We start from the raw sequence: 17,431 nt of genomic DNA, 5'->3' as shown, positions 1-17,431 counted from the left end.
TCCTTTTGCTGAACTGTATCAGAACCTTCCTTCTCATGGGGGTTTTCCTGGCAGTGCAGTGGTCGAGACTACCACTGCAGGGGGCGTGGGTTCAATTCCTGGTCAGGGAACTAAGATCCTGCATGCAATGCGGTGCGGCCAAAATTTTTTTTTAATATTTTAAAAAGAACCTTTTCTCTTGCTGTCTCCACAATCGCCACTTAATTTTCTTCTTTCGTCTTCTTCTCCAGTCTAGATTCCGAATTTATGGATATGCAAATCAAGAGGGGGGGATTTTTTTAAGAGATTCAAATTTTACCCAAAGCAGGGAAAAAGTAAAGAATAATATTTTCCACCTTTACTCCCATCCCCTACCCCTTCTTCCCAAGATACTTTGCTTTCAATCAGGGATTAGCAAACTTGTCTGCAAGGGGTCATTTAGTAAATATTCTAGGCTCCGTGGGCTGGTCAGTCTGCTCCTTCACTCTACTGAGGTCACACAAAAAAGTAGTCACAGATCAACCGTGGACAGAAAGGAGCTGGCTGTGTTCCAATAAAACTTTATGGATGGACTTCAAAATTTGAATTTCACATTAACTGTCACATGTCACAAAATATGACTCTTCACATTTTTTCCAATTATTTCAATTATTTAAAACAAACATCCTTAGCTCATGGGCCAGCAGCAGGCAGGATTGGGCACACAGGTTACAGCCTACCAACCCTTTAAATTATTGATGCCAGCTTTTTAGGGATGCAGTGTATATGATTTTCTCGCTTTTCTTTTTAAGAGGAGAGGGAGGCTCAGAGATTCATGTAAAGCAGGACAGAACCAGGGAAAGAGAGGATTACAACAGTATATTTCAGAAAGAAACCACATACCTCTGTTACATAAATCCCAAGACAGTTTGAAAACTCTTTTAATCACCTCTTGGCAGAGGACCACGAATTTTAAAATGTGCCTTCTTCTGGAAGTTAAAAGTTTCACTCCCTTCTCTTTGAAAAAGGAATGTAAGAGATATTATATTATCTGAATCAGATCAGCAGGCACTCACTAGATGCCTCTGTGTGTTCACTGGTCACACTGCTGGATGTGAAGGACATCAGAAAATATCTCTCCTCCTAAAGGTCTTTGGGAGCTTAGCTGGTGGCTCAGATGATAAAGAATCCGCCTGCAGTGCCAGAGACCCAGGTCTAATCCCTGGCTTGGGAAGATCCCCCGGAGAAGGGAATGGCTACCCACTGCAGTATTCTTCCCTGGAGACTTCCATGGACAGAGGAGCCTAGCCGGCTATAATAGTCCATGGGTTCACACTTTCACTTTACTTTCAAAGGTCTTTGATCCCCAAGAGCTTTCAGGGGTACAGCCCCAGTACGGAGGTGACAGATTAGGGTTGATCCCTCCCAAACCATGATACGAGTTGATTCTCCCTTTGATCCACTGCAACCATTTTAGAGATGATGTTAGCTCAGGGTTAGTAGCATACATGTTTATAAAAGCAACAAAGTTAGCATAGTCCTGTAGGAACAATTCCAGGCTTCAAAATACTGACTCTGCCATAGCTCTGGGGAAACTATTGAACTTCTCCAAATCCTTCATCCTATAAGAACAGACAAAAAAGCAAGTTTCTCAAATAATCCCAACACGCTGGTGCAGGGTCTGGTAGGTACTAATTCATCCTCTCATTCAACAAAGGTTCAATGAGCCCCTACAATGTACAGGGTCCCCGGCACACAATGAACAAGGCAGATCCAGTCTCCAACACTGGGACTTACAGACCAGTGGTAACGCATTGGTTTTTTTCATTAACAACAAACATGCATGCCAAAAACACTCCTTATGCCTATCCTTCCCTCACTCTCTCTCCTTTTAATTCCACTTCAACCTGCAATTCTGAGAGTGACACCAGCTTTGGAACAATCACAGACTCAGATCAACACATAAAGCCTGTCAGGTATCTGCCATTTTTGCATGATTTCAGGAGACCACTGACATTCTATGAGTTAAATGTCCCTAGGGACTTCCCTGGGGTCCAGTGGCTAAGACTCCGCCTTCCAGCACAGGAGGCTGGGTTCAATCCCTGCCTAGGGAGCTGAGACCCCACATGCCTCACAGTCAAAAAACTGAAACAGAAATTATAAATGATATCGTAACAAGTTCAATAAAGACTTTAAAAATGGTCCACATTAAAAAAAAAAAAGTCTTAAAAAAATTAACATTCCTGATTGAGGCTATTCTTAAGGAATCCTACAGCAAGTGCTAACTCATGTTGTGCCAAGGCAAAGTCTGAATCCCTTCCCGGGATCATGATATGCTGCCCTCCAAGATGCCACTTTCACGTCAGAAATATTTTAAACCAAAGGGATTTGAGAACCGGCAGGTGCAGGAAGGACTCACTGACCTCGGAAGGAGGCCAGGAGGGATCCAACCAAACAGACCTTGCTGTGTTTCCCCAGTAACTACCCTTTGCCCACTCCCTTAGGGCCCATCATGTTTTCCCACGACTTTCCACTCTTCATCAAACTAACTATAAAAACACTCAGGTTTAACCGTTTCTCAGGGTCTTCATTTCCCTACAAAGTCTCTCGTGTCACATAAAACTTACATTAAATAGATTTGTATGCTTTTCTCTTGTTAGTCTGTCTTGCGTCAGGCCAATTTACAGGGCCCCAGCTGGAAAACCTGAGAAGGTAGTAGAAAAAGACATTTTTCCCTCCCCTAGAGAGGCAAGGGTGGTTTGGGAGGGCCAATCGTTTGGCTAGTGAGTAAGCCAAGCTGAGCACTGGCATCTCAACCCATGTTTGTTCTCCTCACTTAACAAATGGTTGTACTTAATCCCTGCAATTGCTCTAAGTCAGTATAACCATACTTATTGACCATGTGTAGAACCTGAAAGTAACTGCACACTGGAGACTTTTTTAGCATTTCAAAACCCACAAGGATCTTGTGCTATCAGCCTCCAATGTTCAGCGGTAAAAGCAGTGGTTCCTGACCTCAGCTGCAATCCAGGTGCTTCAGAAAATACTGATGCCCAGGCCTCGCTTTTGATGAGTTAAATCAGACCATCTGGGAGTGAGGCCCAAACATTAGGATTTTTTAAAGGCTCCTCTGAATCTTTGGGTAGAAGTTGGAAGGTGACAGCCCATGGGCCAAATTTCATTGGAAAACTCTTGAAAATCAGAAGCTCTCCTGTAATTCTCAGATTTTGGCTGCATCCACAGCTGCACTGCCCAACATGGTAGCTGTGAATCACTATGTGGCTCTTTAAATTAATTCAATTAAAACAAAATTAGGAATTTGATTCTAGCCACACTGCAAGAACTCAAGGGCCACATGTGGCTGCCATATTGGATGACGCAAACACGGGACATTTCCACCGTCACAGCGCTGTTCATAAAAATCCAAGAATCAAGGCCCAAGTTCCAACAATACAACCCTGGTCAGAGGGTCATTTGTCTGCTTCAAACAGGGTGCACGCTCTCGTGTTGGCGGGCTGGCTACATTCATTCATTTACATGCCCTTCCCATCCCTTAGACATCATATGGAAACCCTGCCTAGACATTACCCTGCTAAATAAAACCTGCCCAAGGGCTTGATTAGACAGATTCAAAGTCTTCACCTCTAAAGCCTAACACCATGGGTTGAGTGTTTCCTTTCTCCTTCCCTCCCTCCATCTCCTGGTTTTTGCTAAGCAGGAGGGTTAACCAGTATGACAACAGAGTCTACCTGACAAGTGGCCTTCTGGCTTTTGGAGTTGGCCTCTGCATGCTGAACGTACACTTGTCTTACAAGGTTCCCTGTGCTTTGAGAGACCAGATTCATCCCCCTGTCTACCAGAGAAGATTCAGGAATTCATACTCCAACACCCATAGAAACAGTCCCTTTCTCCTTTGAGAGACAGGTGTTAAGGGACATGAATTCTCTCCCATTCTGGACAGTCAGCCCTTCTGGGCCCGAATCCTTGTCTAATCTGCTTTAGCAGCTCTTTCCAGAAGCTGGCCCTGTCCTCCAACCATGGAACGTGCTCAGACTGTGTTGGCTGAACCAAAGAACCAACTGCCATTTGGTAACAATGGAAAACCTGGATGCAATGCAAAACCCCACATCAGTCAACTTGTAACTCCTCCATATCCGGGCTCAAAAACGAACTTCAGAGAATGCCAACAGATGATTTACAGATTGTGAACACCTCAGAATTACCCACACTTTCACAACAAGGCTTAAGTGAAAGAGCCTGGAAAGCTGTGTAACTCTTCAATGGGCGAAAATTCATACAACACTTTATACCTGGATTTAAGCAGGACTAAACCCAACAGTCATCCTCAAAAAGGGAATTAAAACCTCACACACCCACTAATTCAAGATTTAATTAAAATCTCCTCTAACCACTGCCAAGACATTCTTTACATTTAGTCTTTTATTATCCTCTCCAGAACTTTTCTTTTTTAGGATCTAGGGTTAGCAAAACAGTGAGTCGGGTTTTCCCGATTGCTATTTATACACTAAGCCTGGGAAACACACAGGGAAAATGAAGAGTCCTATGGGAGTTTCAGTTTTCAGTACATAAAGCGTGAAAGACAGAATGGGCCCCTTGGAGGGGGGTTTTGAATGGCAACGTTTTTCCCACTGGCTCAGACTACATCCTAGAACATGGTGCTTCTCCCAAGTAGAACAACTCAGTCCCCAGCTCAGTCATCAGGCATCGAGATAGAGTACCAGGACTCTGTCTCTCTCTCTCTCTATTACAAGACTCAAAGTCAGGCGGTCTGGACCAGGAGGGGAATAAGCCACCTGCAAAAGACCTTCATCCCTCCAGACATCAAACCTGCAGGAGCCTGGGTCACCCAGCTATGGCCTCCGCTCTCAGCTAAAAGTGACAAAGAAGGAAGACTTGTGCAAGGATGTGCTGAGAGAGGAGGCCCTTAGTCCAAGATAAAGGTAGGAAGGAGGATTATAAGAAAAAACAAAGGCTATTTATACGCCAGAACTAGGGCACTTAGCTTCCAGAATCCAATAACATTTCTATTGTATTAATAGTGTGTAATATACCTATTACACTGATAGTATATTATCACAATACTTCTGTTACAGTTATCTCTTTGAAAAGACACCCAGGAACTGACCACCAAAGTACCGAAACTTGACAACCTGTTACATGCCTCAGAGAACAAGAGAACATTCACTGGGGCCAGGCACAGGTTTCTCCCGAATGAATGAAGGGCACGCCCCTCAGCCAAGCAGGAGAAGCTGCAGGAACTCCAATCACCACCCTCACTGCCTTTAACACCCCGCCATGGTGGTGGGATAGTCGCTAAAATGCGTCCAACTCTTTCTGACCCCATGAACTTTAGCCCACCAGGCTCCTCTGTCCATGGAATTCCCCAGGCAAGAATACTGGAGTGGGTTGCCATTTTCTCCTCCAGAGGATCTTCCTGACCCAGGGAATGAATCTATGTCTCCTGCATTAGCAGGCTGATTCTTCACTGCTGAACCACCAGGGAAGCCTCCAATGCCTTGCTATCTGCATTTGCTCTTATCCAGCCCTCCTTCCTATGGGCTTCCCTTGTAGCTCAGTTGGTAAAGAATGTGCCTGCAGTGCAGGAAACCCAGGTTCGATTCCTGGGTTGGGAAGATTCCCTGGAGAAGGAAATGGCAACCCACTCCCAGTATCCTTGCCTGGAAAATCTCATGGACAGAGAAGCCTGGTGGGTTGCAGTCCATGGGGTCGCAAAGAGTCGGCATGACTGAGCAACTAACACTTAACACTTGGCCCTCCTTCCTACAGGAGGAAAGCTAAGCCAAGCCACAAAGACCCTCGAGGCCAGAGTGGTGGTTTCCCTAAACCACAGCAAAGGAGCTCCCGAATCACAGGAAAGCAATCCACGATCTATTCAAGGCCACCTGGGGATGCAGCCACAGAGCACAGAGGAGGAAGGTTGCCCCCACACCCGTGCCCACCCCCCCTGCAGTGAACTCCAAAGGTCAGTGTTAGAAACAAAAGGGAGGATTGTCATGTTCAGCCTCCTCCCAAGTGAAAAGCTGGACTTTGGAATCCTTACAGACTGTCGAGCTCAAAACAACACAGGGAAGTGGTGTCATTCTTTAAAAAAAAAAAATAAATAATACAAATGATATACTCAAGTAACTAACCTTCCACGTGGCATCACCAACCCTCTCTCAGTAGAGAGAAGAGCCGGCCCCAAGGCTCCTGCACATGGTTACATTGGAAAAGCTGTTTCAGGCCTGAAAGGGACTCTTCTGCACCATTCCCAGTTGTCGCACTGTTGGGGTGTATGTTATTTAAAATATCCACAATGAAAATGTACACATCCTGCATATATTTCATACTGTTTCAATGACAGGCAATCTGACCACTGTTTAAAATCAACACTGCCTATCTAAGAACAACTCTCCATAAAGATTAATTCATACAATCTACACCAAGCACTCAGCACAGTGCCTGGCACGGTCATGTGTCCTGATACACAGACACAAGTCCAACTGTCAGGCTCTCAGTTGTGTCCAACTCTTTGTGTCCCCATGAACTGTAGCTCGCCAGGCTCGTCTGCCTATGGAATTTTCCAGGCAAGAATGCTGAAGTATTTCAAGAATACTGAAATACTGAAGGGCTGCCATCTCCTTCTCCAGGGGATCTTCCCTAACCGAGGGATCAAATCCCAGTCTCCCACATTGTAGGTGGGTTCTTTACTGTCTGAGTCACCAGGGAAGCCACTGATACATAGGAGCTCTCCTTATTTATAACAGCAGCATCCGAAGGCGACTGTGGACCAGGCATTGAACTCTGCCCTTTACACACAGTCTCAAAGACTCTTCCCCACAACCCTGCATAAGTGCCCTTATCAAGCCAATTTACAGATGAGACAACCAAGGTACACAGAGGTTAAGCAACTTGCCAAAGGCCATGTGGCAAAAAAAAAAGCAGCCTGTGATTTAATTCAAATCGAAGGTTCTTTGCCAGCGTGCTATGCAATTTCTTAACTCTAACGACAGGGCAGCATACGCACCAGGATAATTTACTGTGTTCTCCATTTCACGCTGCAATGATTTTTGTGGTCGTTTTCATGTGGAATGAAAGCAGGATGGGGAAGCCATTTATCAACGTGTGCCCATCACCGTCAGAGGCCATCAGCAGCCAAGAGCAGCCTCCCTCACGCTGGACTCAGCCCTACTACATGATAGATTTTCCCTGCAGCCTCAGTTCTTGCAGGCTAAGAATATACCAGAGAGTAGGCTGGCATGGCCAGTCTTGGCCCCTGTGATGTAGAAGGAAGCAAGTGAGGACATCAGAAACTGTCTCAGTGAGATGGTCAACCAATGACACACTCAGGACTGAAGCAATGGAACGTGGTGGAGAAAAGCCTGAAGGCTCGGGAATCAGACCCCAGCTCACCTCCTGCAGTGGCAGGAACAGAAGCTGCCCTGTGACTACAGTGAGTCAGCGAAGCCACACAGTGAGGGCTCAGCACTCGGTGCCCACCCGATAGCAATCCCATCACCTCCAACCCCAACACCTCCATGACCAAACCAAGAGTGAGCTTCAGCTCCTTGGAGGGCGGGCCACAATGTGACCAAAGCTTTGGGCTTCTCAAGCACTGATCATCCCAACAAATGAAATTTTGCACCTGCCAACGGCAGAACACTTAGAGAATGGAAATGATCTTTTGGTTTGCAGCCATGGCCAAAATTTTGAGACCTCAAATGCAATCACAAGGGTAGAAACAGCCGCAATAAAACCAAAACCTTTCATTATGTTTGGTTTTTTTTCCTAGACAAATGAACTATAAGCTATTTTGCATTCTTTTCAGCTTTTTTTTTTTTTAGTATCTGATACGATGGCTATTAAAAACAATCTCTAACAAGTCTTTGTTTGAGCATCAAAATGAGACAGCTGGGATACTGGCATGAGGAAACGTTCAATCTTGTCATTCTGCAAAAGGATTCATATTCATAATTAATGACGCTTTTGTCTATGCCAGAAAGAAAATCTAGAGGCTCAACTATGCTTAAGTAAATTCTACCCAAGCCAACTGCAATACAATTTTATAAATTATAGAGCAACAAAGAAAAACAAGATTTTGTGACTTGTGAGCATAAAGAAAAGGATTAACAACAAGGCAGCCATTCTTCAAGGACAAAATCGGGGTAAAAATATTGATTTCTGAAAGGACGGTTACATTTACTTTCTCCTCCGTGTAGGAAAGAGGAATCCAAAACTTTAGCATCCTAAGACATGACATCATTACGTGTATTTGAAAGACTCAACACCTCTTTGTTCCCAAGAGCACCAGACGAGCACATCACCAGGTACAGGACCAGTCCCCCATTATAGCCCAAAATGTAAACTGAAAAATAACCAAGACGAGCAGATAAACTACCAATTACCTTTGGTTTTAGAGGCATTTCTATGGCAATATCAGTAGAGAAGAAACCCCTTAAATGAATTTCCTTAAAGATAACTTTTCCTACTTTTCCCATTAAAGAGCCATTGAAGAAATATACAAAGACAAATCAAAGTTAGAATAAAAGCTCATTTCATTCATTCAACAAAGTTTTATTTAGTAATAACCATGTTGTTGTGTAGTCCCTAAGTCACGTCTGATTCTTCTGTGACCCCATGGACTTGTAGCCCATCAGGCTCCTCTATTCATGGGATTTTCCAGTTGCTCAGTCATGTCCGATTCTTTGCGACCCCATGAACTGCAGCACGCCAGGCCTCCCTGTCCATCACCAACTCCCGGAGTTCAAACTCATGCCCATCAAGTCAGTAATGCCATCCAGCCATCTCATCCTCTGTCATCCCCTTCTCCTCCTGCCCCCGATCCCTCCCAGCATCAGGGTCTTTTCCAGTGAGTCAACTCTTCGCAGAGCATCAGTCCTTCCAATGAACACCGAGGACTGATCTCCTTTAGGATGGACTGGTTGGACTTCCTTACAGTCCAAGGGACTCTCAAGAATCTTCTCCAACACCACAGTTCAAAAGCATCAATTCTTTGGTGCTCAGCTTTCTTCACAGTCCAACTCTAGTAAGATGTGGACTGGTCACAAAGTTTTATGCACAACTCAGCATGGTGGTCATTTCCCAGATGAAACCATGCATGGACCATCAAATTTCTAAAATCCTAACTGAGTTATAAATAATTAAAAGCCTAGCTTAAATGAACCAAGCTATCCGTGACTGCCTTAAGAAAAAGCAGAACCACAGGTCCATTAAGCTGTCAAAGAACACAACCTAAGCGGTCTTGCTCAGTGGTTCTCCACCAGGGTCATTTTGCACCCCAGAGGATATTCAGGAATGGCTACATATTTTTGACTTTAATAACTGAAGGGCTGAGATGCAGTGATGTTGCTGAACAGCCTTCAATGCACAAGTCAGCCCCACACAACAAAAATTTACACAGCCCAAAATGTCTACAGTGATAGATTGAGATTCTAAATTCCCAAGTGATTCCAAAATACAACTGATCTCGGAGATGGAAAGAAGGTGGATTGATGGGTCCCAAGGAGGGGATACACACACACCAGGCTCTGCTGCTGCAGAATTGTGTGGCATTTTAACCAAGGCACTTCAAGTCACCAGCCGGTTTCCCCTGTTTGCAGAATGAGGTTCTTACTACCTTCTTCAATGACATTGAGCAGCTGAAGGGCTAGTGGAGAGCCTCAACAGACAGAGGGCCCTCAGAAGACCCTCAAGGTCAAGGCTGGACTAAGATCTCAGCCGCCTGCAATAGTCAAAGACTCCAAGGTACTTCACTGTTTCTAAACAGAACGCACTCCTGATATTTGCTTTATACAAACACATTTGGAAGAACAAACACCAGAGCACAAAGGCATCCACCTAACAAGGTTGGAGGCAATTTTATTATCCTTCAATCTCTGGAAACAGGAGTTGGTTGACAGGCAGTGGGAGCCTGGCACCGGGGATCGCTGTGTCTCCTGCACAGACATGCTGTAAGCCCACCTGTGGCCGCTGACTGGCAGGACCGCCACCACCCCTGGGAGGTCAGGGGGTGTGTTTACATGGCTCATTATGTCCTCCGGTTCCAGTATAAGAGACACATCTTGCTTTAAATCATATTATCCGAATGAAGTACTACTCTCTCGTAATCAGCATCCCCTTTCAACAAGCACAGATGGCTCTCATGTGCTTAAATGGCAAATCGAGGGGTGAAAATTCGGACGAGCTTTCCAGGCGCTCGGATCTGGTTCTCCAGGCGGGTTCTGAGAGAGAGGAGGATGAAGCAGGCACACGCCAAGAGCTGAAGAGCTTTTGTCTGCCGTCAAGCCCCCTGGACAAACTAAATGGGCTCAACCAGAGTCAGTGGGAATAAAGCCGAGTCAGCCTTACACGCCCCAGAGAGAAGCCTGCAGGTCAGCAACACAGGAAGAAGGTCTCCCTTTCACTATCTCCTCCACAGTCTCTTTGTATTTTATCAGGTACCTTTGGCCATATTCAGGGAACGGTACTGCCCCACTATAGATCACATTAAAAGGGTACATTTTAAAGATATCATTCTACCTTAGCTAAAACAGTATTTTCTTTTTTATTTGTAATCACTCAGCTTTCCCCCTCCCCTAATTTCAAAGGTGGTGGGGAGTGGGGAAGAAGCAGCATTGCGTCTGACGGTGAGATGCACTCAAATGCAGCTCTGAAGGCAAGCACCACCCAGCGGCTCCATATTGGTTTCCATGGTAACCGGGGTCCCTGGGCCCTGGCGCTCACAGCAGGAAATGCTGCAGATTTCCAAAGCAGTATCTTTTCACTAGACATAAGACGTCCCATGGTGATTTTAAACATTTGGGAATCGAAAAACACTCCGTGTGTGTGTGTGTGTCTGTGTGTGGACTGTACGTGTGTGTACGCGTGTAGGTGCGCACGTGCACATAGAAAGATACAGTCACAAAACTAAGACAATGTAGATGAAAGAAGCCGAGCTATTATTACAGATAAATATGCTTCTGTCAAACATAACAAATTATTAAAACACAAGAAAACAGGCTGTCACACACTTACACACACATACGAGTTTAAAGGAAAACAAAATCATCTTTAATAGAAAAAGAACTGCAATGGAAGTGGAAAACTACTTTGGAAAACCAGATGATCAAGGATTCCACATAAAGAAGCCAACAAAAATCTTGACTAATGATAACCAACTGAGAGCCCAGGACAGAGCTTTTTCCCATAGCTCATGATCTTTCCTACTTGAATGGTCTCAACAGGCGAAATTAACAAGTGGGCCAGGAGGCTTTCAGGGAAAACATGGGACAGAAGGCCCTGCTCTAGAGTGAGAATCCCACTGTCCCTCCGTGAGCCGAGCAGCCTCAGGCAAATTACTTCAGCTCACAGCCTGCCCTGTGAAAACGAAAAGGTTACACTAGATACTATATGGTCTAGAACAGACCTCTCCACCTTCTAAAAATAAAAGACCAAAGCCTTATGTTAAACAAGGCAACAGACCCCAGGTAACTGCCATGTCAGGCCACAGATATGTTTCCAAAAGTAGTGTATAAAAATCAAATTTCTTTAAGATGTACCACGAGAATTCACTGCCAGATTCCTAGTGACAGAAGACCTTTTGAATATTCTTTCTCTCTTCTCTGAGCTATTTTCCAACACCAGATCTTTCCTCCTGCAAAGCACACGAAAACAGCTAAGGTGAAAATTTTAGTTCATAGCAGCTTTCACATTTCGTGCATGTTTTCAGGCTGGGGCTTTATCAGAGCAGAGGAGAGGCAGCTACACAATCAGGCAAAATAGACTCAGCCTAGAAAAACACTAGTTTGACAAGTGCAAGGGTCTTCCAATGCACATTTACACTCCAAATGGTTATTTTTACAACAGGCAGAACAAACCAAGTTCACAACTCTATGGCAAACAATCTTCCACAAGCATTGTTTAAAAAAACAAAAAATGCCTCATGTGTATGAATTGAAATAACTGCACTTTTTCATGAATGGTAATTTATGTTTTACCAAACATGACTGTGTGTGTGGTTAGCAGGATGGGGTGAAGGGGCATTAGTTATTTTAAGCCAAAATGAAAAGCAAAGGGAAAGAGCTAGGGTGGGGAGGAGGGTGGGAGAGTCCCCACTGCCCCAGGCAGACGGCCCTGCAAGCAGCTGGAAGGATGGAGCTGCTGAGTAAACCACTTCATTATGCAAACTGCCTAACGACACAAACAGCCCTGCGCACAGACCAACTCAGTCACCCATAAAAACACACATCCCCAGCACGCTCGGACCTTCCTCCTGACTGCCGCCGTGTAATTCACCAGCGTTTATTAGGGCTGCTGGGGTTAAACCGCACAGTACGCATCATAATTCAAGCATCGCCAGGGAAAAGAGGAAACACTACTGACTTCAGGCGGAGCAAATGCTTCTCTTGGTTACTGGGAGGATTAGCCTTAAACGGACACTCGGCCATGGGTGTGGGATTCTTCCATCCCGAGCTCTCCCTGATAGAGGATTTTAGGATTCTGGGGACATCCTGCCCTGGACAACGTGGGAGTCAGGTTAGTGCCCTTCTGGTGAGCACACAATAACTGTTCGAGTGTCATTTTGAGAAGACGCAGTGAAAAGTCAAATCCCACCTAGGCGGGACACAAGGAACCACAAGGAAAGAGCCCATCTCTGGCAACTGTTGCTACCCAACCAAAGATCAACAATAATAACCACTTGTAGAGTGGAGACCAGTGCTGCTGTCAGGGATCAGTTTTAACGTCAATATCAGTGAGGACGGAGAGGAGGGATTTTCATTTCAGCAGTAGTGATGTCAGTTCACTATTCCAAACTTTGTGAAATACACAAATTGGCCCATCAGATACATAAAGTCCCCATCTCCCAACTCCTTCGACCCAAAAAATAAGGGGGGACAGAAAATAAAATTTTCTTTTAGAAATTTATTAAAAATACTTAGTAAATATGTGGGTTCCTTTGTTATTTCTAGTCCTTACCTATAGTGTGATCTGTAAAAGAAAAAAATGTTTAAAATACACATGCCACCTTACTGTGCTAGACTCAACACCAAGTCTATCATATAAAACAAACCAAAAAATAACTTTAAGAAAATGGAAAATGGTTAAGACAAACTTGATATTCATAGTGCCATTAAAAAAAAAAAAAACTTGTTTTATCCTAAACAGAATATGCAGGATTAAAGGTATTGTGCTAAACAGTTAAAATACTCAAGGTCTATCAAAGTAGACTTGCCTGCAATGCAAGAGACCTAGGTTAGATTCCTGGGTGGGAAATATCACTTGGAGAAGGAAATGGAAACCCACTCCAGTATTCTTGCCTGGAGAATCCTGTGGACAGAGAAGCCTGGCAGGCTGCAGTCCATGGGGTTGCAAGAGTTGGATATGACTTAGTGACTAAATCACCATCAGAGTAATAAAACACCAAAATAATGAAACTCAAAGCAAAATGTACATTTATCAACTCATTTTAAAAGGCATTAAACCTTTTTATGTCACCACTTACTAGGTCAATGATAGCTCCTTGAAACTGTATTTACATAATAGGCATACAGTTTTAGCTAGGTTATTATTAGAAACAGCAATAATCTACAAAAGTTTTTTCACACTTCATATGATTGAAACTCATAGGTATTCAGTATAAACATAGATGTACATATACATACTCAAATTTGGAGTGGCTTGGGGGCTTTAAGGAAATTAATGAGGCTGCTCAGTCTCATTGTTTAGTCGCTCAGTCGTGTCAAACTCTTTTGCGACCCTATGAACTGTAGCCCTTCAGGCTCCTCTGTCCAAGGGATTTCCCAGGCAAGAATACTGGAGTGGGTTGCCATTTCCTTCTCCAGGGGAACTTCCCAACCCAGCGATCAAACCCACATCTCTTGCATCTCCTTCATTGGCAGGCGAGCCACCAGGGAAGCTCTGTTAATGAGGCTACACTAAAGCTATTCCAGGTTTTGGTCCCCCCAGAGCCCTCAGCAAAGTCGTAAGCATATCAAGGATGAGCCCTGCATAGAAACCAGTCGTCCTGGAACACAGAATTTGTGTCTCCGTCATTTTAGGCAAGAAACTGCTAAGACCAATCTAATGCTTTAATTCTTTCAACTAACAACATACACACACACACACCTATGTGTGTGTGTGTGTATATATATATATATGTTATATACACAGGTTGTTATATGTTATAGATATTGGTTGTACAGATACTATGTGTACAGACAGACACAAACGCACACATCCTCACTAAAAGGATTACAGCTATAAAGCCCAATTAATAAAAGACTGTTTGGTACAACCCAGCATTAAAATTGTTCTCTGCATCACGGTTAAGAACAAAGAGTGAATACATAACAGTGAGGTGGACACTCAGTCTTGGCTGCCTCTGAATCCACTTATTATTCAACACTAGGTAACTTTTTGATGAGTCTACAGAGTCTGTTAATATGGATTCATTTTGCCAAGTTATTTCAAATAAAGGAGATATACCAACAGCAATCACCTTCCTCAAGTTCATGAAAATTACTTAAATGCCCTTGGAAGGAGGCAACAAGCAAAAAGGCTGACCTAATGTCTTAAAAGCTTAGACTTCATCACAAAATAGTTTTGTCAAGCTTGTCCCTTTTTTCTGCTCCCATAAAGAGCCTTTTTGGACACATTCCTCCTAATCAGCTCCCTTCCTCATAAAATGTTAATTTCACAGATGTGTGTATGTTTGCATATGTATTGTATGCATATCTGTACCTGATATATAAAAAGGGTAAGACCGCCTTCCCTTCTTAAGAACCAATTACCCCCTGCCCCTTTGGAACGATATCTTATCCATCGTGAATCCATGAAACAGATGAAACAGACATGCTATAAAAACAAGTGGGAAGCACTCACTGTTGGGAATTATTATTGCTTACATGCCTGTCTAAATTCCTCTACCACCCACTGACCCAATGCCTCAGAAACAGAACCTCTTTGCATTCTTTACCAGGTACCTAGTAAACTCTCAATATAGCAGATATAAAACAGAATAAATCAGGTGACTCATAAACTAGTACATTTACTGTTAAAAGCAAAATAAGCCTTTCTTTGTAGCCATTGTTATACCCCTTACATCCATGCTGTGTTATGTGGTAGCTACTAGGTATATGCGGATATTTAAAATTAAAATTTAAAAATCAGACATTCAGTTCTTCAATTATACTAACCATGTTTCAAGTACTTGATGACCTCAGGTGGCTGCTGGTTATCATACTAGACAGTGAAAATGTGTAACACTGTCATCACCATAGAAAATTCTATCACAGAGAACGGCCCTGGCCCAGCCTAAAAGCTCCAGGAGGCCAGGACCACATTGGGGTCACTCACCACAGCGCACGCAGGACACGTCAAGTTCTGGCATAAAGCAACACAATTAAAAAGAGACAAACAAGAAACTGTCTTGGTCTTGCCAATTTCCCACTTTAATCAACTACAAATATTCTTATTTTTCATAGCTTTGTTCTTACACCCCACACCCACCTAGAAAACAGCAATGAGAATTTCAAAATGTAACTACCAGCAGAGCAAAATTGGCTTCAGGCTTCCTCGGAATAATTCATGTGAATCAAAATCAAGAGGTCAAATTCAAAACCGCGAAAATGAAAGGCAGTAGAGTTTCTAGGTCACTGTCAATACCATCTGCTCAGATTCATGTTCTAAAATGTCAGAGAATAGAGCTGCTGGTCCATCCACTCTGTAAGCAAGATACAAAGTACTTCACTTTATCAGTTTTTATTTAACAAATCAGCAACAGCTTCCTGGGCATCTATAATGTGCCAAGGTTCCAGAATATTAGAGCTTGGCATTAATTTTACTTAGAGACTGTGTAGGGTTGTCAAGGTGGCCCTGTGAGAACCATATCCAGAGTCTGAGTAAAATTCACACCAGCCAGTTTTCCGTAATACTTTGAGGCTCCTGATGCTTTCTGCAAGGTTCCTTTTGCTCCCCAATACTTCTAAAGCCTCAACTGGAATAAGATCATCAGAAAAATGAATACACTATCCTTGAATGTTTCAAAACCATAAACCTGGCTTTTAAAAAAAATTACAACAGAGCTGTTTCCTTAAATACTCATAAGGGCTCTCCTCTTTTAAGAATAGTTAAGGACAATAACCAAAAATGATTAAGGAACCTGAACTGGCCTATCTGAGTATAAAAGCATTTTAGCGATCAACAGCCAGATCTAGAGATCAGTAGATTGCAGTTTTATGCCTTTTTCTTTTTAATTAAGTGAATGAAACTGTCCAGGTTTCTTTAAGGTCATCTTCAAAGAATGTGCAGCTCCAGGCCTGTGAAAAAGTTTTTTTATGACCTATTTTGGGGCTTCCCCGTTGGCTCAGCAGGTAAAGAATCCTCCTGCAATGCGGGAGACACAGGAGATGCAGGTTTGATCGCTTGGTCGGGAAGGACGATCCTCTGGAGAAGGAAATGGCAACTCACTCCAGCATTCTTGCCTGGAAAATCCCCTGGATAGAGGAACCTAGTGGAGTACAGTACATGGGGTTGCAAAGAGCTGGACAAGACTGAGCAGGCACAAGCACAATGACCTTTTTTATTGTTATTTTTTCAGTTTGTGGCTGAGCAGCTTCCTAGGTAGAAATCCTGCCTTAATTACATGAAAGAGAGTTCAGGTCTGAAACACTGAAGTCAATCCAGAAGTTAAGGGTCAATGAAGTCTCAGTTAAACAACCTCGTTAAAATAAAACTTGTGGGCAAACGAAACCAAGTATGGCTGCCTCTTGGAAATAGCTTGCTGGCACCTCCTTCCCAAAAAGGAAGATTTCCCCTTCTTTTCCAACTCTAGCCAAGAGCAGACAGCTGCCATCCATCCACCTGCCCACTTCCTGTAACCCCCATCACAGATGTGGTGGGCCCTCTTGGGCAACAGTGAATTATGAAGTCACATAATCCAGAGACTCAACCACTGAGAGGGGTCCCAAGATCTGAATTCTGAACTCCCAAGTGGAATCTGGCCAAAGACCCCATGTTACCAGGCTCCTGCCTCCAGAGATGACAGCCTTCCTCACCCAGATCCACCAAGGACTGCGTGCAATGTGGTCTGCACCTTCCTAAATGCCAGATACTTATTAGCACTTGGGTACCTGAGTTCCTCAGAGAGCAGCAGGACCCAGGCCCTGCCCTGGAGGTGGCTGAGTCTATCGGGGAAGATGGTGACCACACAAGGAGGCAGGGGAGTGAGACCCCATTTACTCTGGGGACGGAGGAAGGGGGTGGTGAGGGCAAGCGTTTCACAGGTAACCTGACTCTTAAACTGGCTCTAGGAAGATAACCCAAAGATCCTCAAGCATCTAAAGGGGGTGGAGAGGGGGTGGGCTGGGAAGGGCACCCTGGGTCTGGAATGCACAAGTACAAGAAGAAAGGGATCAACAGTTTAAAGGGATTCAGGGAGCCAAGGGCATTTTTT

At 43.9% G+C, this 17,431-nt stretch overlaps 1 protein-coding gene across 12 annotated transcripts in view; it reads right to left on the bottom strand.

Annotated features, from left to right (window-relative positions):
- Nucleotides 1-17,431, bottom strand: part of MTSS1 (MTSS I-BAR domain containing 1) — a 161,569-nt gene that overhangs the window by 109,920 nt on the left and 34,218 nt on the right. Inside the window, exon 1 of one of the 12 annotated variants that reach the window (XM_059893264.1) lies at nucleotides 1-17,431. This exon is cut by the window's left edge and continues 23,850 nt beyond it. The exons of the other annotated variants lie outside the window; for them this stretch is intronic. The gene's annotated coding sequence lies outside the window, so the exon portion shown is untranslated. 12 annotated transcript variants of the gene reach the window in all.

The sequence above is a fragment of the Bos taurus genome, chromosome 14, assembly GCF_002263795.3.
Source record: "Bos taurus isolate L1 Dominette 01449 registration number 42190680 breed Hereford chromosome 14, ARS-UCD2.0, whole genome shotgun sequence".
In the NCBI taxonomy this organism is placed as follows: domain Eukaryota; kingdom Metazoa; phylum Chordata; class Mammalia; order Artiodactyla; family Bovidae; genus Bos; species Bos taurus.
The sequence above is the reverse complement of the archived record's forward strand: the minus strand, read 5'-3'. Positions and strand labels throughout refer to the sequence as shown.